The following is a 26,049-nucleotide window of genomic DNA, read 5'->3' as shown; positions in this document are numbered from 1 at the left end:
GCTTAGGTCAGGCTGATTAGATGAATACGTACTAATCAAATATACGGCATAAGAAGAAAATATTTACATACAATTATGTATGTTGTTATTAGTTGTGCTAAAATAAATAAAGTAAATTAATAATGAATATTTTTTTAGCTAAACTGTCGATGAAATTTAAATGTAAATTAAAAATACAGCTTCACCACTTTAGTTGTAGTTTTTACGCTTTTAGTTTTTACTGCCACAAGTGGTGGAAAAGGGTATTACAACCCATGCGGACCACAGCAGAGAAACAGATAATTGTTGGCGGCCCCTCCAGGGTAACCATTCACACTTAATGTAATGGAGCTCCAAATAAATTAATGTAATAACAATAAAAAAATAAATAAAATAAATTAGGTGATTAATCTGCAACTATCCATGATTAATGAGATATTTTTTTGTGATTAATCACGGAGTTGGCTCGTTATTTTTGACAGCCCTAATAAATGTACAAAACCAGTGAAGTCGGCACGTTGTGTAAATGGTAAATAAAAACAGAATACAATGATTTGCAAATAACAAGCGACATCAGTGTGTAAAGGATATCACCACATGGGCTCAGGAACACTTCAGAAACCCACTGTCAGTAACTAAAGTTCGTCGCTACATCTGTAAGTGCAAGTTAAAACTTTACTATGCAAAGCGAAAGCCATTTATCAACAATACCCAGAAACGCTGCCGGCTTCGCTGGGCCCGAGCTCATCTAAGAGCTTTTCCAAAGTGGAAAAGTGTTCTGTTGTCTGACGAGTCCACATTTCTAATTGTTTCTGGAAACCGTGGACGTAGTGTCCTCCGGAACAAAGAGGAAAAGAACCATCCGGATTGTTCGCAAAGTTGAAAAGCTAGCATTTGTGATGGTATGGGGGTGTATTAGTGCCCAAGGCATGGGTAACTTACACATCTGTGAAGTTACAGTTAACACAGTAAAAAATGTTGGTCTAAAAATAACCCAATTTTAACCCAACTGCTGGTTCAAAAAAGGACGAGTCCATTATTTGAGTTATTTTAACTCAACATTTTGGGTTACTTTTTTCAACCCAACTTTGGCGTTGAATTATTTAACCCAAAAGTTGAGTTATGCGAACACAATGTTGGTTGATTCACAACCCAACTATTGGTTTGAATTTATTTCACACAAAAGCTTAATTATGCTCACTACAATGTTGGGTTATTCCCAACCCAAATTTTGGGTTGCGCAGTTTAGTGCTCCTTGACCCAAAGATTGGTTAAAAATTAGACATTTTACTGCTGGTTTGTCCTACTCCTTCCCAACTACTGATCACAATTATCTTTATTCCATTAAAATATACTCAAGAGCAAGATGTTAATGAGATTAATCCATAATAAAATTCCCTTAAAAAAAAGTAACTTTTTAATTTAAAAAAGCCTTTTACCCAAAAATGTGTTACCCATTTAAAAACAACCCAAAAATGGTTCATAATTTTGAAAACCCAGAAATTGAGTTAAAATAATACCCTTATAACCCAAAAAATGGATTGCTCTTCATAAAAATAACTCAAAATTTTAACCCAAGCATTTTTTAGTGTGTACACACTAAAAAATGTTGGGTTAAAAAACCCAATTTTAACCCAACTGCTGGTTCAGAAAAGGACAAACCCGTTATTTGAGTTATTTTAACTCAACATTTTGGGTTCATGTTTTCAACCCAACTTTTGGGTTGAATTATTTAACCAAAAAGTTGAGGTAAAATAACTCAATGTTGGTTGATTCTTAACCCAACTATTGGGTTGACTTTATTTAACACAAAAACTGAGTTATGCTCACTACAATGTTGGGTTATTCCCAACCCAACTATCGCGTTGAATTATTTAACCCAAAAGTTGAGTTATGCTAACTCAATGTTGGTTGATTCATAACCCAACTATTGGGTTGAATGTATTTAACACAAAAGCTGAGTTATGCTCACTACAATGTTGGGTTATTCCAAACCCAACTATTGGGTTGAATTATTTAACCCAAAAGTTGAGTTATGCTAACTCAAAGTTGGTTGATTCATAACCCAACCATTGGTTTAAATTTATTTAACACAAAAGTTGAGTTATGCTCACTACAATGTTGGGTTATTCCCAACCCAACTTTTGGGTTGCACAATTTAGCGCTCCTTGACCTAATAGTTGGTTAAAAATACCTCCAAAATTTAACCCAACACTCGCAACCCATAAATTGGGTTATCAAAAAACCCCAGCATTTTTTAATGTGCGCACACTAAAAATGTTGGGTTAAAAAATAACCAAATTTTAACCCAACTGCTGGTTCAGAAAAGGACAAACTTTTTATTTGAGTTATTGTAACTCAACATTTTGGGTTAATTTTTTCAACCCAACTTTTGGGTTGAATTATTTAACCAAAAAAGTTGAGTTATGATTAACTTAATGTTGTGTTATTCCCAACCAAACTATTGGGTTAAATTATTTAACACAAAAGATGAGTTATGCTAACTACAATGTTGGGTTATTCCCAACCCAACTTTTGGGCTGCGCAATTTAGCGCTACTTGACCAAATAGTTGGTAATCACCCGTAAAATCCCAGCTCTGCAGTTACTGTAAAATGCATTTCACGGTAAATTTCTGTAAACTTTACCGTGAAAGTGAGTCATTTGCTGTGAATTTACAATGACATTTCCCACAGAGGTAACTCCAAGCATCACTAAGAAGACTAATAAAATACAAACTTTAATTACAGTGGAAGTCTCTTTAAAAAAAAAAAAAGGGGACAAAACCACACTTAAAATGGTTCATTATTAAAATACAAATTGGTATGATTAATGTAGTAGAATAGGGCAAGGAACCAATAATTAACTAAAATAAGGCAGTATTTCTCCCAAGCAATCACCGAGAAATATGTCAAGTTAAAATGTAACACAAGTATAGCAAAAGAGAACTATCATAATAAATATAAAGAATAATTCAAGTATTAAGCAGGGGTGTCAAACATGTTTTTATTGGAGGGCCATATCACAATTATGGCTGCCCTCAGCAAAAACAGTATATATTGTTAGAATATACAAACTATATAATAGCCTTTTTACACAATTTGCATAGGCAAGTTGTTTTGATAATTAGATGATCGACAAATAACCTGCTGTGGAATTGTATGCCAAGGAGACAAGCATATATTTACTATTTATTTTTGAATGTTTAGAACATTTTGTTGCATGATCATTAGTTAAAATGTACAAACCCCCAACACCAGTGAAGTTGGCACGTTGTGCAAATGGTAAATAAAAAGAGAATACATCCATCCACCCTTCTTTTTTAAAAAGAAGGGTTTTTAAGCCTTTTTTAAAAGCGTTCACAGTCTGTGGTGCCCTCAGGTGGTCAGGGAGAGCCTTGCAGAGACTGGGAGCGGCGGAGCAAATAGCCCAGTCTCCCAATGATTTGCAAATCCTTTTCAACCTATATTCAATTAAATAGACGGCATCCATCCATCCTTTTTCTGCCGCTTGTCCCTTTCGGGGTCGCGGGGGGTGCTGGAGCCTATCTCAGCTGCATTCGGGGCGGAAGGCGGGGTACACCCTGGACAAGTCGCCGCCTCATCGCAGGGCCAACACAGATAGACAGACAACATTCACACTCACATTCACACACTAGGGGCCAATTTAGTGTTGCCAATCAACCTATCCCCAGGTGCATGTTTTTTGGCGGTGGGAGGAAGCCGAAGTACCCGGAGGGAACCCACGCAGTCACGGGGAGAACATGCAAACTCCACACAGAAAGATCCCGAGCCCGGGATTGAACTCAGGACTACTCAGGACCGTCTTATTAAAAAGATAAAACAAATAAATAAAAATAAAAACTAGAGCTAGCACGCATGTATCTAAAAAAAAGGCTTTTTTAAAAAAGAAGGGTTTTTAAGCCATTTTTAAAAGCGTTCACAGTCTGTGGTGCCCTCAGGTGGTCAGGGAGAGCGTTGCACAGTAATTTGCAAATCCTTTTCAAGCTATATTCAATTAAATAGACTGCACAGACAAGAAATGTAATGTTTGAACTGATAAATGACACAGTATTATCTGCTACCTGCTGGTAGTTTGAGCACACTGCAGCTAGTCCTGGATACATTAACCAACCCCCCTGCTCCTTAAAGCTCGAGTCACATCGCAGGATTCTCACAGGAATGAGGCAATGACTAACCCAGAGCCACAGTAATACTGTACTATTCCCCTTTTCATGTTCCTGTGCGCTATGAGCTCTTCATGTTTAGCTGCTTCCTCCGCTCATCTCAGCGCCGTGTTGACGATGCTAAAAATAGAAAGTCTGGACAGAAAGGCTTAAGCCTTTTTTTCCCCCCTCGATTCTTGTGCAATTTTCTTTTGTTTTTGCAGGCAGTTCAGGCCACAAAGTAACCAAATGTACGTTTGGTTAGTCTGTGCCAAGGTTTGACTGGTGCACAAGTAGGCTGGTTCCAGCTGTATTGAAGACCCATGTGAACTTTATGGGTTGGTAGGCTTTTGTGATGATATTTATATCATTGTTTTCTATATTCATATTTATCTTGATAACATTCTGTGTGTGTAAAATTCATCATTCGCAGTATTTTTCATTGAAACGCACACGGTTCAGATATAATGGCGGTACATGTTTGACGCGGTTTAAAAATGATCGACTAATGCAGGTGGGGGCGTTTAAAAAAAAGAGAGAAGGTTTTCAAATTAATCGTGATTCTTACTTGTAACGATTCTTAATCCATTAAAAAAAAAATCTAAAATCAATTAAAAAAAATAAATAAAAAAATTATATATATATATATATATATATATATATATATATATATATACACAGTATATAAATATAATATTTTTTTGTGTGTACTTTTGTGATTCTTACTTGTAACGATTCTTAATCCATTAAAAAAAAAAATCCTGGAAATGTGTTGAATGTGGAAAAATGGTAGTTTAAATGTCCAAGATGAGTGGAATGTGTTAATATTTGAATGGTTTGAATAGGTGGAAAAATGTGGGAATTGTGCAACCTGGAAAAATGTCCCATTCATTTCAATGGGAACCCCCTGGAATTTTAGGGAAAAGCGGGATTTTTTGGAACATGATTCGGAGCATGAATGTCCTGAATGAGCTGAATTGGTTGGTGTTAGAATTGTTTAAATCGGTCAAGAAATGTTGAATTAGTAACAGCTTTTAATTGAGAAATTCCTGGAATTTCGGAAATTTTTCTATTTCCTTAACCAACTTGGTTTTTGTCCTGAATGCGAAGAGTGTTTTGACAGTGGAACGATTGAAAAATGTGAGAGTAGTAGTCGAACTTAAAGGTCGAAATAGGTTACCAAAAAACGGAAATTCCTGGAAATTTGTTGAATGTGGAGAAATGGTAGTTTAAATGTCCAGGATGAGTGGAATGTGTTAATATTGGAATGGTTTGAATAGGTTGAAAAATGTGGGAATTGTGCAACCTGGAAAAATGTCCCATTCATTTCAATGGGAACTCCCTGGAAATTTAGGGAAGAGCGGGATTTTTTGGAACATGATTCGGAGCATGAATGTCCTGAATGAGCTGAATTGGTTGGTGTTGGAATTGTTTAAATCGGTCAAGAAATGTTGAATTAGTAACAGCTTTTAATTGAGAAATTCCTGGAATTTCGGAAATTTTTCTAGTTCCTTAATCAACTTGGTTTTTGTCCTGAATGCGAAGAGTGTTTTGACAGCGGAACGATTGAAAAATGTGAAAGGAGTAGTCGAACTTAAAGGTCGAAATAGGTTACCAAAAAACGGAAATTCCTGGAAATTTGTTGAATGTGGAGAAATGGTAGTTTAAATGTCCAGGATGAGTGGAATGTGTTAATATTGGAATGGTTTGAATAGGTTGAAAAATGTGGGAATTGTGCAACCTGGAAAAATGTCCCATTCATTTCAATGGGAACTCCCTGGAAATTTAGGGAAGAGCGGGATTTTTTGGAACATGATTCGGAGCATGAATGTCCTGAATGAGCTGAATTGGTTGGTGTTGGAATTGTTTAAATCGGTCAAGAAATGTTGAATTAGTAACAGCTTTTAATTGAGAAATTCCTGGAATTTCTGAAATTTTTCTAGTTCCTTAACCAACTTGGTTTTTGTCCTGAATGCGAAGAGTGTTTTGACAGTGGAACGATTGAAAAATGTGAAAGGAGTAGTCAAACTTAAAGGTCGAAATAGGTTACCAAAAAACGGAAATTCCTGGAAATTTGTTGAATGTGGAGAAATGGTAGTTTAAATGTCCAGGATGAGTGGAATGTGTTAATATTGGAATAGTTTGAATAGGTTGAAAAATGTGGGAATTGTGCAACCTGGAAAAATGTCCCATTCATTTCAATGGGAACTCCCTGGAAATTTAGGGAAAAGCGGGATTTTTTGGAACATGATTCGGAGCATGAATGTCCTGAATGAGCTGAATTGGTTGGTGTTGGAATTGTTTAAATCGGTCAAGAAATGTTGAATTAGTAACAGCTTTTAATTGAGAAATTCCTGGAATTTCGGACATTTTTCTAGTTCCTTAACCAACTTGGTTTTTGTCTTGACTGCGAAGAGTGTTTTGACAGTGGAACGATTGAAAAATGTGAAAGGAGTAGTCGAACTTAAAGGTCGAAATAGATTACCAAAAAACGGAAATTCCTGGAAATGTGTTGAATGTGGAGAAATGGTAGTTTAAATGTCCAGGATGAGTGGAATGTGTTAATATTGGAATGGTTTGAATAGGTTGAAAAATGTGGGAATTGTGCAACCTGGAAAAATGTCCCATTCATTTCAATGGGAACTCCCTGGAAATTTAGGGAAGAGCGGGATTTTTTGGAACATGATTCGGAGCATGAATGTCCTGAATGAGCTGAATTGGTTGGTGTTGGAATTGTTTAAATCGGTCAAGAAATGTTGAATTAGTAACAGCTTTTAATTGAGAAATTCCTGGAATTTCGGAAATTTTCTAGTTCCTTAATCAACTTGGTTTTTGTCCTGAATGCGAAGAGTGTTTTGACAGCGGAGCGATTGAAAAATGTGAAAGGAGTAGTCGAACTTAAAGGTCGAAATAGGTTACCAAAAAACGGAAATTCCTGGAAATTTGTTGAATGTGGAGAAATGGTAGTTTAAATGTCCAGGATGAGTGGAATGTGTTAATATTGGAATGGTTTGAATAGGTTGAAAAATGTGGGAATTGTGTAACTTGGAAAAATGTCCCATTCATTTCAATGGGACATTGAAATAAATGGGAAATTTGGGAATTTTGGGAAAAGCAGGATTTTTGGGAAATTTGGGAATTTTGGGAAAAGTAGGATTTTTTTTAACATGATTCGGAGCATGAATGTCCTGAATTGGTTGGTGTTGGAATTGTTTAAATCGGTCAAGAAATGTTGAATTAGTAACAGTTTTTAATTGAAAAATTCCTGGAATTTCGGGAAAACCGGGAATTTTTCTAGTTCCTTAACCAACTTGGTTTTTTGTCCTGAATGTGAGGAGTGTTTTGACGGTGGAACAGTTGAAAAATGTGAAAGGAATAGTCGAACTTAAGGGTGGAAATAGGTTATGAAAAACAGGAATTCCTGGAAATTTGTTGAAAGTGCAAAAATGGTACTTTGAATGTCCAGGATGAGTGGAATGTGTTAATGTTGGAATGGTTTGAATATGTTGAAAAATTTGGGAATCGCGCAACCTGGAAAAATGTCCCATTCCTGGAAATTTTGGGAAAAGCCGGATTTTTTTGAAAATGCTAAAAAATGTGTATGTTCTGAATGAGTTGGTGTTGGAATTTTTCAAAATAGGTCGAGAAATGTTGAAGTAGTAACATGTTCAAATGAGAAATGGTATTACGGAATTCCTGGAAAACCGGGAATTTTTCCAGTTAAAAAAATTAATTAGTTTTGACAGTGGAACGGTTGAAGTGGGTTGAAAAATGTGGAAGGAGTAGTCGCCAGAAAAAAAGGGTGGAAATAGGGCTTTGGAAAACCAGGAATTCTGGAAAATACTGGAATTTTTTTTGAACTTGGAAAAAGGGTAGTTTGAATTTGCAGAATGGTGAAATATGTTGAAGGTGGAATGGTTTTAATAAGTTGAAAAATTTGGAAATGGTGGAAGTTTGAACAATGGCCAATTCATTTTAAATGGGAAAAATGTCCCGGAAAACCTGGAATTCTGGGAAATCTGGGAATTTTCGGAATTTTTCAAGGGAAAGCCTGCGATTCCCGAATAGGCTGAACAGTTTGAAGTTGGAACGGTTTGAATCGGGAGAAAAATGTTTAAGGTAGAGCGCGCCAGAATCTGGAGAAGAAGAATAATATCGAATAGATGAATTTTGGTGTAGAAAACCATGTGTGAACGCTCTGGAGCATTCACACAATGAAGCTTTTTGAGCAACTATAGTCGTGTCACAGAGATGATCTTTGACTAGCTTTTTGCACAAGCCTATCTTGAAATGTTCCCCAGTCCAGTCCATGGTTGCCTTTATTGCATCTTTAACTCTTCATGTCTTTCCAAAGCCTCGGTTCCTTCGACCATATTTCTTTTGGCGATATCTTCTTCGAGACTGTTTAATTGTCTTTTTCTAACACTTACTTTTTCTACACTACACTTTTCTGTCCTGACTCATTATTTCTTTTTTCCCCACCCGGCAGAGGAGTTGTCCGTGTGGATGTCAACCTGCAGGATGTGGATATTGACCAGTGCTCCAACAGCGGCTGGTTTGCGGGGACTCATCGCTGTAACCTCACCAGCATGGAAGTAGGTGCACTTGTGCCTTTTCTGTTGACTGATTCTTGCACGGTTGACCCTCTCTAAAAGTCACTTTGCTGCGCAACAATGAGGTTTTTCTTCAGTGAAGCGTTGGTCTACAGGGTGGAATTGACCTGCCGCTTATTCAGTGTACTGTGCTTCAACGCTAATTGAGCAGAACCCAAACAAGAAGTCTAGTCAGACGGTAATGGGACATCTACATTTCTGTGAATCGAAACATAATAAATTAGTACGTACTGTAAATTTTTTTGTCCAAAAGTCAGAATTTTTTCAAAGTGTCAAAAAGTCAGAATTTGTTTTAAGTGTCAAAAAGTAGAATTTTTTTTTAAGTGTCAAAAACTGAAAAAAAAATATGGAAGTGTCAAAAAGTCGAAATTTTTTGTAAGTGCCAAAAAGTTGATTTTTTTTCGCAGTGTCAAAATGTCAGAATTTTTTTCAAGTGTCAAAAAGTCAGAATTTTTAACAAGTTTTAAAAAATTGACATTTTTTTCTAAGTGTCAAAAAGTCGACCTTTTTTCTAAGTGTCAAAAAGTAAAAAATGTTTGTAAGTGCCAAAAAGTCGAATTTTTTTCGAAGTGTCAAAAAGTAAAAAAAATTTTTAAGTGTCAAAAAGTAAAAAAAAATTTTAAGTGCCAAAAAGTCTTAATTTTTTCTAAGTGTCAAAAACTGAAAAAAAAAGGATCTGTCAAAAAGTCTAAATTTTTTGTAAGTGCCAAAAAGTCGAATTTTTTTCTGCAGTGTCAAAAAGTCAGAATTTTTTTCAAGTGTCAAAAAGTAGACATTTTTTTCTAAGTGTCAAAAAGTCTACATTTTTTCTAAGTGTCAAAAAGTAAAAAATGTTTGTAAGTGCCAAAAAGTCTAAATTTTTTCGAAGTGTCAAAAAGTCAAAAAAAAATTTAAGTGTCAAAAAGTTGAAATTTTTTGTAAGTGCCAAAAAGTCAAAAAAAATTTCAAGTGCCAAAAAGTCGAAATTTTTTCCATGTGTCAAAAACTGAAAAAAAAATGGAACTGTGAAAAAGTCGAAATTTTTTCCATGTGTCAAAAACTGAAAAAAAAATGGAACTGTGAAAAAGTCGAAATTTTTTGTAACTGCCAAAAAGTCGCATTTTTTCGCAGTGTCAAAAAGTCTGAATTTTTTTCAAGTGCCAAAAAGTCGCATTTTTTTCTGCATGTCAAAAAGTCAGAATTTTTTTCTGTGTGTCAAAAAGTCGAAATTTTTTTGTAAGTGTCAAAAAGTCAACATTTTTTCTAAGTGTCAAAAAGTAAAAAATGTTTGTAAGTGCCAAAAAGTCAAAAATTTTTCAAAGTGTCAAAAAGCCAAATTTTTTTTAAGTGTCAAAAAGTTGAAATTTTTTGTAAGTGCCAAAAACTAAAAAAAAATTTCAAGTGTCAAAAAGTCGACATTTTTTTCAAGTGTCAAAAAGTCGAAATTTCTTGGCCAAAAAGTCAAAAAAATTTCTAAGGGCCAAAAAGTCGTATTTTTTTTCCACGTGACAAAAACTCGTAATTTTTTTGGTTGAAAAGTCAAAATTTTTTCTAAGTGTCAATAAGTCTAACTTTTTTTGTCAAAGTCGAAATTTTTTCTAAGTGTCAAAAAGTCGTTTTTTTTTTTTTGTCAAAGTCAAAATTTTTTCTAAGTGTCAAAAAGCCAAAACATTTTTTAAGTGTCAAAAAGTTGACATTTTTTGTAAGGGCCAAAAACTCAAAAAAAAATTCAAGTGTCAAAAAGTCGACATTTTTTTCAAGTGTCAAAAAGTCGAAATTTCTTGGCCAAAAAGTCAAAAAATTTTCTAAGGGCCAAAAAGTCGTAATTTTTTTCCACGTGACAAAAAGTCGTAATTTTTTTGGTCGAAAAGTCAAAAATTTTTCTAAGTGTCAAAAAGTCTAACTTTTTTTGTCAAAGTCGAAATTTTTTCTAAGTGTCAAAAAGTCGTATTTTTTTTTTGTCAAAGTCGAAATTTTTTCTAAGTGTCAAAAAGTCGTAATTTTTTTTTTGTCAAAGTCGAAATTTTTTCTAAGCGTCAAAAAGTCTTCTCAAAGTCAAAATCAAAACATAATAAATTAGTAGGTACAGTAATTTTTTTGGTCAAAAAGTCTGAATGTTTTCTAAGTATCAAAAAGTCGCAATTTTTTCTAAGTGTCGAAAAGTCTAAATAATAATAATTCATCACTGGGTTTGTTGCACAGGTGGCATCCTATGACAGTTCCACGCTGGAAATCACTGAGAGCGGCCCATTCTTTCACAAATGTTTGTAGAAACAGTCTCCATGCCTAAGTGCTTGATTTTACACACCTGTGGCCGGGCCAAGTGATTAGGACACCTGATTCTCATCATTTGGATAGGTGGCCAAATACTTTTGGCAATATAGTGTTGGAGGTAAGGACCACACCGAGCTGGTCTTACTAGTCTCTACTCTCAGTTCACTCCCCATGTGTGCGGGATCCGAGCTCGCGTGCTCACGTCAGTGCCAATGACTTGTTTGTGGGACGCCTCAGTGACCCGGGCAGGGCGGGGCGCGGCAGCTGGTCATGCGCGGGCGCCATGTCGCTCGCCATGTGATGTATAATAAATGCCGTGTAATGGATTGCATCAAGATGGGTTTGAATAATTGACCATGTTCTTTGTCTCGGTGCCCCCTCCACTTCTTCCTTGGTCTGTACTGGCGGCGGGGATTGTGTGCTTTCCTCTTTTATGCTTCTATATCACAATCAGAGTTGGAATTACTTCAGAAAGACTGAGGCCAAGGGGGAAAAAAACCTCACAGCCATAGCACACATTAAACATGTGTGTAAGAGGGAAACATCAAAGAACATAAAAGGACATTAAAGACATTAAAAGATCAGAGCTGATGCAACCAGCTATTTCTACGTACAGCTACAAAAGTAAAACAACAACAAAAATAATTGCACCATGCATAGACAAGCAACCAAACACAAACATCATTTCAACACTGTCAGGTTCAAACACTGATGACCGCTATTAAACAAAACAAGAAGCAAGGAATTAAACAGAGACAGAATTAAATTTGGCTCAATTGAGGAGAGACGCCTGGCCTGTACAGTACAGTCTCACCACGCTCTGGCGAAAGATTGTACGCCTCCTCTTTTATTTGGACTTTCCCTGATTACATGGCAACAGCTGTTTCTAAGGGACGGCAGTCGTAAACAGCCATCGCCTTTTATTCCAAAACAGTTCAAAGAAGAGGTCGTAAAACAGTTCAATTTCGCAATATTATGCAAAAGCAACTTTTCTTACCTTCCGGTACCTGCTGATCTGTATTTGGGATCTGCATAAATCGTGAAAATTTCCACGCGTCCGCCATTGTAGTCGATAAGCTTGTTCTTTTTCTCTATCTCCTGTTGTAAAAAAACAATGTAAATTTAACACAAAAATTCTGGCAACTTAGCTGCCACTTTTCGAGTAATTTTGGTTGTGCTTACCAACCTTGAAGCTATTTTATTTGATACATGGTGACCAGTAGATGGCAGTCACACATGAGAGGTACGCGAGTAAACAACACCAAAACTTTAAATTTTCCATTGAGAATATAGAACATTACACACGGCGCTCAAAAATCTGTCAAAATGTTTTTAGTACGACTTCGGTAAGCTATGAAGCCGCACCGCTTGATGGATTGTCGGAGCATTAAACGTACCAGTATTATTATGGTGTGTGTGTATAAGGACCGCAAAATGGCAGACATATGACGTTTTGTTTCGCAATATTATGCAAAAGCAACTTTTTTTACCTTCTGGTACCTGCTGATCTGTATTTGGGATCTGCATAAGTACTCTTGTACAGTCTCACCACGCTCTGGCGAAAGATTGTACGCCTCCTCTTTTATTTGGACTTTCCCTGATTACATGGCAACAGCTGTTTCTAAGGGACGGCGGTCGTAAACAGCCATCGCCGTTGATTCCAAAACAGTTCAAAGAAGAGGTCGTAAAACAGTTCAATTTCGCAATATTATGCAAAAGCAACTTTTCTTACCTTCCGGTGCCTGCTGATCTGTATTTGGGATCTGCATAAATCGTGAAAATTTGCGTGCGTCCGCCATTGTAATCGATAAGCTTCTTCTTTTTCTCTATCTTCTTGTTATGGGACATTCATCCTCGGCTGTTGCCATTTCTAATATAAAGTAGTGTAAAGTTCTTACTTATATCTGTCAGTAAACTCCCAATGAACGCACTAAAACATACCGGTTTAATGAGTTTACATTATTCACCCAAGGAACTTTAGTTAATAGAGTTTCATGTCTTCCTTGAGCACTATTCCCCGCACCTGATTTGTTTTACCAATCAAGACTATTTAAGTTGTCGCTATCCTTCTGTCAGGTTCAAACACTGATGACATCTATTAAACAGACAAGAAGCGAGGAACCATGCAGAGACAGAGTTCAATTTAGCTCATGAGGAGAAAGCATGGCGCTGCACACTTAGTCACAGTCTCGCTCTACGCTCTAAGGTACGGCTCCCGCGTCCCTCTATTTATTCAGGAGTCCCACAGTCAACATCACTGAGGCCGCCTCTAAAAAGGAGTGGTCACACATATCATGCAAAGCAGCTCCAGTACGCACAATACGTGACGGAATGTGCTGGGGAGGCCACCCCTCAGACAAGAAGTTTTGTCCTTGCACAGATTGAAAAAGTACAATAGCTAATAACTATAGCAACGGACTTTAAGCATACTAAAGTTGTGTGATAATATATAAACATGATTATTCCAACACCTTCTTTGCGGGGACATTGTTGATTGTCATGTCATGTTCGGATGTACTTTGTGGACGCCGTCTGCTGCTCCACAAGTCTTTGCTGTCGTCCAGCATTCTGTTTTTGTTGACTTTGCAACCAGTTCAGTTTTGGTTTCGTTCTGCATAACCTTCCCTAAGCTTCAACGGGGCGGTAGAGCTCGGTCGGTAGAGTGGCACGTGCCGGCAACTTGAGGGTTCCAGGTTCGATCCCCGCTTCCGCCATCCTAGTCACTGCCGTCTGCATATTGTGATCACGACAAACCATGTTCCCGACATCTACACAGCACTTAGCTACCTGCTGCTAGAATAATAATATGACTCCTTTAATGCGCCTTATAATCCAGTGCGCCTTATATATGAAAAAAGATAAACAAAGAGACCATTGGTTCGCCTTTAAGCACCAGCATATGGTTTTAAAAGTACCAAATTAGACAACATAACCTAACCCTTCCTGGACAGATACAGGATCGCTTTACGCTACTCAAAATACAACACTACACTTATCACGAGACATGTTAATTGGCAAATACGAAAAAAGACGTACTTTGCAACTACCGAGTCGATGGTTCCTGTGCACGATCAGTAAAAGAGGTGGTGAGCTTGGGAGTAAAAAGCATGACAACCATCCTAACACGCGCCATATTTGGCACATGGTGATTCACCGGCCGCTTGAGTCATCGCTGTTGTTAATCTTTTTTTGAGCCGTGACGTGGGAGGCCACATTCAAGCCACACAGTAATATATTCAAGCAATACACACGCAGATATATTATGTCAGATGACGAGAAAGACTCCCTGACAGTGTCATCCATGGATCGCTTGATTATCTGACTGGGTAATTAAGATGTAGAACACTCAGGAGACCTTCTTTAAAGATGACAGCATAGTTTATGTTAATGCACAACTCCAATGATTTCTGAAGAAGCAGGCTGTGAAAAATGTTGCGAATGCAGATAAATAATGTGAATATAATCACGCAAACCTCAGACACATGGCAGCAGGTTGCCATGCTCATGATTCATTAACTCAGGGGTGTCCAAACTTTTTGACTTGGGGGCCGCATTGGGCTAAAAAAAAATTAAAGCATGTAAAGCAACATACATACATATATATATATACATATATATGTATGTGTGGAGAAAAAAAATCACAAGACTACTTCATCTCTACAGGCGTGTTTCATGAGGGGTTCCCTCAATCATCAGGAGATTTTTATATATATATATATATATATATATATATATATATATATATATATATATATATATATATATATATATATATATATATATATAAAGTCAAGGTTTCTGTGGTTTATCCATTATGCAGTGCTTAATACCGGGGTAGAGTGGAATATGCGTTAGCCTCTGTGTTTTTTCCTGACCTATTTCATCCCCACAAGCCTGTTTCGCAGGGTAAAATCCTCTGAAGAGCAGGGAAACCTGCGAAACAGGCTTGTAGGGATGAAATGTCCTCTGTGTTTTTTTCCCCTGACCTAACGTATATACAGTACATACATACATATACATATACACACATATATATACATATATATACACATATACATACATATATATATATATACACACATATACATATATATACATATACATATATATATACACATATACATATATACATACGTATACACTACCGTTCAAAAGTTTGGGGTCACCCAAACAATTTTGTGGAATAGCCTTCATTTCTAAGAACAAGAATAGACTGTCGAGTTTCAGATGAACGTTCTCTTTTTCTGGCCATTTTGAGCGTTTAATTGACCCCACAAATGTGATGCTCCAGAAACTCAATCTGCTCAAAGGAAGGTCAGTTTTGTAGCTTCTGTAACGAGCTAAACTGTTTTCAGATGTGTGAACATGATTGCACAAGGGTTTTCTAATCATCAATTAGCCTTCTGAGCCAATGAGCAAACACATTGTACCATTAGAACACTGGAGTGATAGTTGCTGGAAATGGGCCTCTATGCACCTATGTAGATATTGCACCAAAAACCAGACATTTGCAGCTAGAATAGTCATTTACCACATTAGCAATGTATAGAGTGTATTTCTTTAAAGTTAAGACTAGTTTAAAGTTATCTTCATTGAAAAGTGCAGTGCTTTTCCTTAAAAAATAAGGACATTTCAATGTGACCCCAAACTTTTGAACGGTAGTGTACATACATATACATACATACATACATACATACATACATACATACATACATACATACATACATACATACATATATATATATATATATATATATATATATATATATATACATATATATATATACATACATATATATATATATATACATACATACATACATATATATATACATACATACATATATATACATACATATATATATATATATATATATATATACATATATATATATACACATATATATATATATACAGTATATATACACACACATATATATACACACACACACACACACACACACACATATACAGTATAGACAAACCCCGTTTCCATATGAGTTGGGAAATTGTGTTAGATTTAAATATAAACGGAATACAATGACTTGCAAATCCTTTTCAACCCATATTCAATTGAATCAATTAATGTTTATTTATATAGCCCTAAATCACAAGTGTCTCAAAGGGCTGCACAAGCCACAACGACATCCTCGGTACAGAGCCCACATAAGGGCAAGGCAAAACTCACCCCAGTGGAACGTCGATGTGAATGACTATGAGAAACCTTGGAGAGGACCGCATATGTGGGTGACCCCCCCCCCCCCTCTAGGGGAGACCGAAAGCAATGGATGTCGAGTGGGTCTGACATAATATTGTGAAAGTCCAGTCCACAGTGGATCCAACACAACAGTGAGAGTCCAGTCCGTAGCGGGGCCAGCAGGAAACCATCCCGAGCGGAGGCAAATAATAATTAACTTACAATTTCATGGCTGCAACACGTGCCAAAGTAGTTGGGAAAGGGCATGTTCACCACTGTGTTACATGGCCTTTCCTTTTAACAACACTCAGTAAACGTTTGGGAACTGAGGAGACACATTTTTGAAGCTTCTCAGGTGGAATTCTTTCCCATTCTTGCTTGATGTACAGCTTAAGTTGTTCAACAGTCCGGGGGTCTCCGTTGTGGTATTTTAGGCTTCATAATGTGCCACACCTTTTCAATGGGAGACAGGTCTGGACTACAGGCAGGCCAGTCTAGTACCCACACTCTTTTACTATGAAGCCACGTTGATGTAACACGTGGCTATTGGGTTTCACTATGTAAAGCACTTTGGGTCACTAGAGAAAAGCGCTATATAATTCACTTCACTAATGTTTTCTCTTTTGGGCACTTTCTGAAAAAGTTTCCAACTGTATGACTCGGTAAAAGCTGTGCCGCCATTTTGCATCTGCAGAACAGCAAGAGGAACAAACAAACAAAAAACTCTCTCTCATAAAACAAATGGCCCATGGATTATTCCTCCAAACACACCCTAAAGTTTTTAGTCTCCCAGAGAGAAGCAATAACAGTTCCAGGGCCACAACGTTGCCAAAGTGTGCACATGAAGAGGTGCTGCGGTTAAACGCCTCGTGTCTCTGTGTGAAGTGTTTTGCTCGAGGGCGACATGACAAGACATAAACTCACCATTATTAGCCCGAGACACCAACAAGCCTCTAAAGAGAGGCCTTGTCTGTCACTAACTATAATCCTGCACGGCATGGATAGTCTACTAAATACTTTTTAGGGGCCACATTTCCAAAAAAGTTAAGAACCGGGAGCCAAACTTGTCTTATTTTGTATATTTGATACATACAGGAGGGGTTCAGTTTCTTTGATCTATTGTGATTCACAGTAAGATCTTATCTCGACCCGAGATCTACAACGCAGAGAGAAAGCAGGACCTGCCCACGCTCCAGGCATCTTTTTGTTGAACCGAAGGCAATAGCTGTTTACGACCCCCCGTCCCTTTAGAAACAGCTATTGCTATGTAATCGGGGAACGTCCAAATAAAAGAGGTGGCGTAGAATTCTCTTGCCAGAGCGTGGTGGAAGACTGACGTTTCTCCTCATATGAGCTAAATTGAATCCTGTCTCTGTTTAATTCCTTGCTTCTTGTCTGTTTAATAGATGTCATTGGGGTTTTGAACCCGACAACTAAGAACACGTTTTATATTCTGGTTACTTCAAAATAGCCACCCTTTGCTCCGATTACTGTTCTGCACACTCTTGGCATTCTCTTCATGAGCTTCAAAAAGGTAGTCACTTGAAATGGTTTTCACTTCACAGGTGTGCTTTTGAAGCTCATCGAGAGAATGCCAAGAGTGTTGGGAACAACATGACTGTGCACCAGTGCACAAAGCAAGGTCCATAAAGACATGGATGACAGAGTCTGGCGTGGATGAACTTGACTGGCCTGCGCAGAGTCCTGACCTGAACCCGATAGAACACTGTTGGGATGAATTAGAACGGAGACTGAGAGCCAGGTGTAAAGCATGTCGTCAAACATGCTTTTTCATCTGGCAATCTGATGGACGAGTCTGGGTTTGGAGGTTGCCAGGAGAACGCTACATTTCGGACAGTGTGAAATTTGGTGGAGGGGGAATTATGGTGTGGGGTTGTTGGGCTTGGCCCCTTAGTTCCAGTGAAAGGAACTTTGAATGCTCCAGGATACCAAAACATTTTGGATGATTCCATGCTAACCAACCTTGTGGGGACAGTTTGGAGCGGGCCCCTTCCTCTTCCAACATGACTGTGCACCAGTGCACAAAGCAAGGTCCATAAAGACATGGATGACAGAGTCTGGCGTGGATGAACTTGACTGGCCTGAGCAGAGTCCTGACCTGAACCCGATAGAACACCTTTGGGATGAATTAGAATGGAGACTGAGAGCCAGGCAACACCAATGCGCTTTTGGAAGAATGGTGGAAAATTCCTATAAACACACTCCGCAACCTTGTGGACAGCCTTCCCAGAAGAGTTGAAGCTGTAATAGCTGCAAAAGGTGGACCGACATCATATTGAACCCTATGGGGTAGGAATGGGAGGGCACTTCAAGTTCATATGTGAGTCAAGGCAGGTGGCCAAATACTTTTGGCAATATAGTGTATATGACAATAGCTTCAATATATATACAACTTGTTTTTCCACTTTACTAGTACTTTAAAAAATGCCGCTTTTTTTTTTTGTTAAGTTGGCATTTAAAATGTGCAAGTTATATGTGAGAAATGAGAAGAATATGCTAACGTCTTCCTTCTAGATGACCCGGGCTGTCATAAAGCGAACCCTCTTCGGTTCTCAGCACTAATTTGCAGAGTTACGGTCACTTGGAAAGGCGATTGAAACTTTCGCCGCTGTTGCAAAGAGCAACGCTATTAATTCCGGCCACGGCACAGCGGGTATTTTTAGTGACGCGAGTCGGTGGCATCTGAAAAATTCATCGCCTGTACAAATGTGGTTTCTCTCCGCACGGCTGCAAGAAAAAGCTGAATGGCCCTGCAGGACCCGAAATGTGTTTTGATAGGAATGTTTGTTTTGTTTGGCCTTTGTTTGCTACTGCTCGAGTTCCTAAATAATATATCTTGAATACAACAATGAATATCTCATGGAAGTACTGGACACTAAGAAGACACTTAGGGCCTGATCGACTAAAGCAGACTTGCACTGTAAAAAAAAAAAAAAGTTGAATCTGTTCATTTTACAGTTGATAACTGTTTTTGCTTATGTTAAATTATAATGAAAAAAACTGATTAATTGTTAAAAAAAAACACCTATAGAATTTACGGTAATATACTGGCAGCTGTGGTTGCCAGGAATTCACCGTAAAACAAATTTGGGCCAATTTTAGTGTTGCCAATCAGCCTATCCCCAGGTTCATGTTTTTGGAGATTGGAATAAGCGGGAATACCCGGAGAGAACATGCAAACTCCACACAGAAAGACCCCTAGCCTGGGAATCGAACCCAGGACCTCCTTATTCGAGCGTTAACCACTGCGCCGACGTACCTAGTATCTGCAAAATGCCTGTGTTTCCGAGACTTGAAAGTATTTGTACAACCTTTCACTGGACAACTCACAGATGGACTGATGCAAAGTGGAAAAAAAGCTGGCACGAGTGGCAAAAAAGACTGAGAAAGTTGAAGAATGCTCATCAAACACATCCCGCAGTTGAACAGGCTAATTGGGAACAGGTGGGTGCCATGATTGGGTATAAAAGCAACTTTTTAATGAAATGTTCACAAACAAGGATGGGGCGAGGGTCACCACTTTGTGAACAAATGTGTGAGCAAATTGTCGAACAGTTTAAGAACAACATTTCTCAACGAGCTATTGCCAGGAATTTAGCGATTTCACCATCTACGCTCCGTAATATCATCAAAAGGTTCAGAGAATCTGGCGAAATCACTGCACGTAAGCAGCTAAGCCCGTGACCTTCCATCCCTCAGGCGGTAATGCATCAAAAAGCGACATCAGTGTGTAAAGGATATCACCACATTGGCTCAGGAACACTTCAGAAAACCACTGTCAGTAACTACAGTTGGTCGCTACATCTGTAAGTGCAAGTTAAAAACTCTACTATGCAAAGCCAAAGCCATTTATCAACAACACCCAGAAACGCCGCCGACTTTGCTGGGTCCCGAGTTCATCTAAGATGGACTGATGCAAAGTGGAAAAGTGTTCTGTGGTCTGACGAGTTCACATTTCAAATTGTTTTTGGAAACTGTGGACTTTGTGTCCTCCGGAACAAAGAGAAAAGGTAAAGGATATCACCACATGGGCTTAGGAACACTTCAGAAAACTACTGTCAGTAACTACAGTTGGTCGCTACATCTGTAAGTGCAAGTTAAAACTCTACTATGCAAAGCCAAAGCCATTTATCAACAACACCCAGAAACGCCGCCGACTTCGCTGGGCCCGAGTTCATCTAAGATGGACTGATGCAAAGGTGAAAAGTGTTCTGTGATCTAACGAGTCCACATTTCAAATTGTTTTTGGAAACTGTGGACGTTGTGTCCTCTGGACCAAAGAGGAAAAGAACCATCCGGATTGTTATAGGCACAAAGTTGAAAAGCCAGCATCTGTGATGGTATGGGGGTGTATTAGTGCCCAAGGCATGGGTAACTTACACATCTGTGAAGGCGCCATTAATGCCGAAAGGTACATACAGGTTTTGGAGCAACATATGTTGCCAACGTTATCATGGACGCCCCTGCTTATTTCAGCAAGGCAATGCCAAGCCACGTGTTACAACAGCGTGGCTTCATAGTAAAAGAGTGCGGGTACTAGACTGGCCTGCCTGTAGTCCAGACCTGTCTCCCATTGAAAATGTGTGGCGCATTACGAAGCCTAAAATACCACAACGGAGACCCCCGGACTGTTGAACAACTTAAGCCGATCAAGCAAGAATGGGAAAGAATTCCCCCTGAAAAGCTTCAAAAATGTGTCTCCTCACTTCCCAAATGTTTACTGAGTGTTGTTAAAAGGAAAGGCCATGTAACACAGTGGTAAAAATCCCCCTGTGCCAACTTTTTTGCAATGTGCTGCTGCCATTAAATTCTAAGTTAATGTTTATTTGCAAAAACAAATAAAGTTTACCAGTTGGAACATTAAATATCTTTGCAGTCTATTCAATTGAATATAGGTTGAAAAGGATTAGCAAATCATTGTATTCTGTTTTTATTTACGAATTACACAACCTGCCAACTTCACTGGTTTTGGGGCTTTGTATGAATTCAATTAGTTTACCGGTGATTTTTTTTCTTTCATTAGTACCTTTGTTAGTCCCTGCGAGCCTATTACAAAGCAGCCAACGGAGGGTAACATAATATAATACAGTTTCCAGAAACTGGAAACTATATAGTCTGAGCTTTGATGACAATAAACACAAGAGCACACATAGTCATCATTACCATGTGGTCTCACTGTGAACATGCCAGCAGCATTGCGTGTGTGCATTTTTTTAATCATCAAAGAGATCATTAATTATGCACTCCAAAGCTGCATTTTTTAACAGTTCAATTGAAGGTCAACAAGCTTCTGGTTTCATGCGTAGCTGCCCGTTCAATATTTCACTGCACTTAATAAACAGGTTTACTCCGGGGGATTTAAGGCAGGCATATAAAACTGAGTGTGAAAGCACGTTACTGTACTTTATTACAACCACAGGACCGCAAAAAACACTATAATCCAATAAATGAATCAATAGACACACCTTTTTTGGGGGGCGTAAATTTTACATTTTTGTAATATTGACAAAATGCAGCGTTGAAATGTTTAAGGCAGGGGTGTCAAAGTCATTTTAGCTCAGGGGCCGCGTGTAGGAAAATCTGTGCACACGCGGGCTGGACTATTAAAACTATGGCATTAAAACAAAAAAAAATAAAGAGAGCTTCAGATTGTTTTTCCTTACTTTGGCCAAAAATAGAACAAACACATTCTGAAAATATTACAATAAAAATATAGAAAAAAAAGTTAAGTTTAGATCCATGAAGGAAAGAAGAAAGTGAATGAATGTTTATAACTGAATACATTTACATATGCATAAACATTTGTTTTCTTTTGTATTATTTTTTTAATGAATTAAGTAACGTTTATTACCAAAACACAATATAGAATGTGAGATATAACACGATAATGCATACATTTATCATTTGTTTTCAAAACGGTTGCAAAAAAGGGGGACCCTGTCCGGATCAAACACTGATGACATCTATTAAACAAGACAAGAAGCAAAGAATCAAACAGAGGCAGAATTCAATTTTGCTCAATTGAGGAGAAACGTGTCAACCTGTAACCTCTTACAGTGTCTTAGAACGCTCTGGCGAAAGATTGTACGCCACCTCTTTTTATTTGGACTTTCCCTGTTTACATAACAACAGCTGTTTCTAAAGGAATGGGGAGTATGTAAACAGTCATTGTTTTCGGTCACATTAACACAAAAGAAAAAGATGCCTCTGGCTTGGGCTAGTCCTGGATTCGGCTTGGGCAAGTCTTGGATCACAATAGATAACCCCCCCTCCCGTCTCCTCCCATCGTACACAATGGAATTTTCCAAGCCTTTGCTTGGTGCAACAAAGACAACCTCTTGTCTGTTCATTGGGAGCTTAGAGAACGGAACGTTTTTTGATCATTTACATACAATTTTTCTGACAGACCCCAAAAATTAACTGTGGGACCCCAATTTTATGACTTGATGGCCATTTTGAAAATTCCTAGCGCCAACACTGATGGAGTATTGGTGCGTGCAAATCAGCAGCAGGCGGCTGTGGCCTGCAGGCCGGTTCTAATACTAATCAAATATCATAGATCATTCATTCGCGGGCCAAGATATTTAATGTTCGAACTGAGAAACTTAATCATTTTTTGGCAAATAATCATTAACTTAGAAATTAATGGCAGCAAAACCACTGCAAAAAAAGTTGTCACAGGGGCATTTTTACCACTGTGTTACATGGCCTTTCCTTTTAACAACACTCAGTAAAACGTTTGGGAACTGAGGAGACCTATTTTTTTAAGCTTTTCAGGTGGAATTCTTTCCCATTCTTGCTTGATTTACAGCTTAAGTTGTTCAACAGTCCGGGGGTCTCCGTTGTGCTATTTTAGGCTTCATAATAATAAATAATGATAAATAATGATAAATGGGTTATACTTGTATAGCGCTTTTCTACTTTCAAGGTACTCAAAGCGCTTTGACAGTATTTCCACATTCACCCATTCACACACACATTCACACACTGATGGCGGGAGCTGCCATGCAAGGCGCTAACCAGCAGCCATCAGGAGCAAGGGTGAAGTGTCTTGCCCAAGGACACAACGGACGTGACTAGGATGGTAGAAGGTGGGGATTGAACCCCATTAACCAGCAAACACTCCGATTGCTGGCACAGCCACTCTACCAACTTCGCCACGCCATCCCTAATAATGCGCCACACATTTCAATGGGAGACAGGTCTGGGACTACAGGCAGGGCCAGTCTAGTACCCGCACTCTTTTTACTATGTAACACGTGGCTTGGCATTGTCTTGTTGAAAATAAGCAGGGGCGTCCATGACAACGTTGCTTGGACGGCAACATATGTTTACTCCAAAAACCTGTATGTACCTTTCAGCTTTAATGGTGTCTTCACACATGCCTTGGGCACTAATGCACCCCCCATACCGTCACAGATGCTGGCTTTTGAACTTTGCGCCTAGAAACAGTCCGGATGGTTTCTTTTCCTCTTTGGTCCAGAGGACACCACGTCCACAGTTTCCAAAAACAATTTGAAATGTGGACTCGTCAGACCACAGAACACTTTTCCACTTTGCATCAGTCCATCTTAGATGAGCTCGGGCCCAGCGAAGCCGGCGGCGTTTCTGGGTGTTTGTTGATAAATGGCTTTGGCTTTGCATAGTAGAGTTTTAACTTGCACTTACAGATGTAGCGACCAAACTGTAGTTACTGACAGTGTTTTTTTTTAACTGTAGTTACTGACAGTGTTTTTTTTAAGTGTTTCCTGAGCCCATGTGGTGATATCCTTTACACACTGATGTCGCTTGTTGATGCAGTACCGCCTGAGGGATCGAAGGTCCATAATATCATCGCTTATGTGCAGTGATTTCTCCAGATTCATTGAACCTTTTGATGATATTACGGACCGTAGATGGTGAAATACCTTGCAATAGCTTGTTGAGAAATTGTTCTAACGCATTTGTTTCACAAAGTGGTGACCCTCGCCCCATCCTTGTTTGTGAATGACTGAGCATTTCATGGAAGCTGCTTTTATACCCAATCATGGCACCCACCTGTTCCCAATTTGCCTGTTCACCTGTGGGATGTTCCAAATAAGTGTTTGATGAGCGTTCCTCAACTTTATCAGTCTTTTTTGCCACTCGTGCCAGCTTTTTTGAAACGTGTTTTCAGGCATCAAATTCAAAATGAGTGGATATTTGCAAAAAATAAAGTTTCTCAGTTCGAACATTAAATATCTTGTCTTTGCAGTCTATTCAATTGAGTATAAGTTGAAAAGGATTTGCAAATCATTGTATTTTGTTTTTATTTACCATTTACACAACGTGCCGACTTCACTGGTTTTGGGTTTTGTAGTTCCCCTTAAAACATTCACATGTTGCACAATGAGATGTAAGCATGGGTTAACATGCCTGGTTCACTCCTGTTTGTGTTTACTGCAATTTAACTAATTCTGGTTTATAGTCCAAAGCATGCATTTTAGGTATATTTCTAAATTGTCAAACGGTGTGAATATGTTGTCTAAATGTGCCCTGGGATTGACTGCTGACCAGTTCAGGGTGTATACCGCCTCTTGCAGGAACGTCAGCTGGGATAGGCTCCGGCTCACCCGTGACCCTAAACAGGAAAGGTAGAAAATTAGTATTTCTGGTTGTGCTTATGATCTTCGAACCAATTTTATTTGGTACAAGATGTAATGATAAGTGTGACCAGTCACACATAACAGACACGTGTGGACTGCGGGTTGACGCCTGTTCAATAAATGACGCGAGCAAGTACCCGTAGGCAAGCAAGACCAAAACATTGAGGTTTCATTGAGAATATAGGACATTACACACGGTGCTCAAAAATCTGTCAAAATGGATTGTCGGAGGATTACGAGCACAGTAGTCAGACGTACTGTGCTTCAATATACAGGTATTATCAAGGTGTGTCTATAAGGACCCCAAAATGACACATAGGAGACATTATCTGCCGTTTTTTTTTTATACCTATTATGCAAAACCAACTTTTCCTACCTGTTGGTTGCTGCTGTTCTGTATTTGGGATCTGCATAAGTCCCGAAAATTGTCGTCCATAAGCTCCTTCTTTTTCTATATCCTCTTGTATCCTCCGCTGTTGCCATTTCTAATACAAAGTAGCGTAGAGTTCTAACTTATATCTGTCAGTAGACTCGCTATTTAAGCGCTAAAAACTAACGGTACAACAAAGATGACAGGGAGAAGATGCTGTCATGGTGGAGGCACGTAAATTAGACGGTGCATCCTGAAGAGACGGTCAGAAAGGAGCCTAAAGATGGTCTGTAAAACAATCTATGCAACATTTTGACCAAAGAACCACCATTACATGAGATACGTGTGGACCGCGTGTTGACGCCTGTTCAATAAGTGACGCTAGCAAGTACCTGTAGGCAAACAAGACCAAAACGTTGTTGGTACATTGAGAATATAGGACATTACACACGGTGCTCAAATTTTTTTTTAAAATGTTTTAATACTACTTTGGTAAGCTACGACGCCGCACCATTTGGAACATTATGGTTACCATAGTCAGACGCACCGTGCTTCAATATACAGGTATTATCAAGGTGTGTCTATAAGGACCCCAAAATGACACATAAGAGACATATTATCTGGCGTTTTTTTTTTTATATACCTATTATGCAAAACCAAATTTTCTTACCTGTTGGTTGCTGCTGTTCTGTATTTGGGATCTGCATAAGTCCCGAATATTGTAGTCCATAAGCTACTTTTTTTTGTCTATCCTAAAGTTGGTCTGTGAAACATAATCTATGCAACATTTTGACCAAAGAACCACCATCACATGTTATGTAGACCACA

At 38.4% G+C, this 26,049-nt stretch overlaps 1 long non-coding RNA gene and 1 pseudogene across 1 annotated transcript in view; one reads left to right on the top strand and one right to left on the bottom strand.

Annotated features, from left to right (window-relative positions):
• LOC133665064 (metabotropic glycine receptor-like) overlaps positions 1-26,049 on the top strand; it is a 118,043-nt pseudogene that overhangs the window by 5,200 nt on the left and 86,794 nt on the right.
• Positions 24,543-26,049, bottom strand: part of LOC133665066 (uncharacterized) — a 51,453-nt gene continuing 49,946 nt past the window's right edge. Inside the window, exon 4 of the long non-coding RNA XR_009828684.1 lies at positions 24,543-24,826. This is a non-coding gene — a long non-coding RNA (uncharacterized LOC133665066). The remainder of the gene's footprint in view (positions 24,827-26,049) is intronic.

Source organism: Entelurus aequoreus, linkage group LG14 (genome assembly GCF_033978785.1).
Source record: "Entelurus aequoreus isolate RoL-2023_Sb linkage group LG14, RoL_Eaeq_v1.1, whole genome shotgun sequence".
NCBI lineage: Eukaryota > Metazoa > Chordata > Actinopteri > Syngnathiformes > Syngnathidae > Entelurus > Entelurus aequoreus.
This window is presented reverse-complemented; position numbering and strand designations above follow the sequence as displayed.